Raw genomic sequence first — 1,530 nt, forward strand, 5'->3', positions numbered from 1 at the left:
AGCAAAGTTATCCCGAGTCGCCAACAAGACGAGCCGAAGCCCGGCAGGTTTTTGATATGATAAAGGCGCGCCTCCCGCAAGGTCGGCGCTTTTTGCATGTATTAGCTCTAGAATTACCACAGTTATCCAAGTAAAATTTACGATCAAATGAATCACGACTGATTTAATGAGCCATTCGCAGTTTTACCGTACGCAAGTTCGTACTGAGACATGCATGGCTTAATCTTTGAGACAAGCATATGACTACTGGCAGGATCAACCAGGTAACTATCGGCCGACAAAATACGCGAACGGAGTCTTTCGCTTTCCCCGTCGCGGTATCGCACTGTATTACTCAATCACTATTTTTGCTTAGCTCCTCAAACCCGGCGTAAGCCGCGATCTGGACGCCGTCGACACCGGCCAGACGCCCTTTCGGGCGAAGCCGCGCGCGGGCTGCGTTTGCATACAACACCAGGAACGCCCAACAAAAGCGAACCGAGAAAACTATCACTTGCGTGCGCACCGGCCACCGCAACTACGGCCCGAGGCCGTGGTCGCGCGCCGAAACACAAACTCGTATTTGCTACTTAATTTTTTCCGTCCAACGTTCAGAGCCTCGCTGCTAGCTACGACGCCTTCGCGGGTCAGCATCAAGTCTGCCCAAAAGCGCACATCGCCTGCACGACACCACATCGTTTTGTCACCAAATACCTTCAACCGACAACCGCATCGCCAATTTGCTCATTTCGCCACAACGACGTCTTCCCTCATAGTATACAGGGAAGCTGGTCTCGCGACAAAGGTAGCAAACTTGTCGAATTTCGACAATTTTCCAAAACGTGCGTTTCTGTGCGGGAAATTGTTCATCGGGCGTCGGCCGATGTCGTGCGTCTTTGTCCGGGCGATTTTCGAAAGTCGCCGGACTTGTGTTTTTTACGCGCGCGCCGGTGGGCTGGTCTCGCGACAAAGGTAGCAAACATGTCGAATTTCGACAATTTTCCAAAACGTGCGTTTCTGTGCGGGAAATTGTTCATCGGGCGTCGGCCGATGTCGTGCGTCTTTGTCCGGGCGATTTTCGAAAGTCGCCGGACTTGTGTTTTTTACGCGCGCGCCGGTGGGCTGGTCTCGCGACAAAGGTAGCAAACATGTCGAATTTCGACAATTTTCCAAAACGTGCGTTTCTGTGCGGGAAATTGTTCATCGGGCGTCGGCCGATGTCGTGCGTCTTTGTCCGGGCGATTTTCGAAAGTCGCCGGACTTGTGTTTTTTACGCGCGCGCCGGTGGGCTGGTCTCGCGACAAAGGTAGCAAACATGTCGAATTTCGACAATTTTCCAAAACGTGCGTTTCTGTGCGGGAAATTGTTTATCGGGCGTCGGCCGATGTCGTGCGCCTTTGCCCGGGCGATTTTCGAAAGTCGCCGGACTTGTGTTATTCAAGCTCGAACGGTACTCGACAATTCTTCGAATGGCCTCCGACCTGAGGTCAGAGTCGCAGTAAAACAAACGAAGTACCCCAGAAAAAAGTTGAAAAAAAAAGCAACTCCGAC

The 1,530-nt window shown here is 52.1% G+C and overlaps 1 non-coding gene across 1 annotated transcript in view; it reads right to left on the reverse strand.

Moving 5' to 3' along the window:
• LOC145747199 (small subunit ribosomal RNA) overlaps positions 1 to 266 on the reverse strand; it is a 1,810-nt gene extending 1,544 nt beyond the window's left edge. Inside the window, exon 1 of the ribosomal RNA XR_014281941.1 lies at positions 1 to 266. This exon is cut by the window's left edge and continues 1,544 nt beyond it. This is a non-coding gene — a ribosomal RNA (small subunit ribosomal RNA).
• Between the last annotated feature and the right edge of the window lie 1,264 nt (positions 267 to 1,530).

Source organism: Corella eumyota, chromosome 3 (assembly GCF_963082875.1).
Source record: "Corella eumyota chromosome 3, kaCorEumy4.1, whole genome shotgun sequence".
NCBI lineage: Eukaryota > Metazoa > Chordata > Ascidiacea > Phlebobranchia > Corellidae > Corella > Corella eumyota.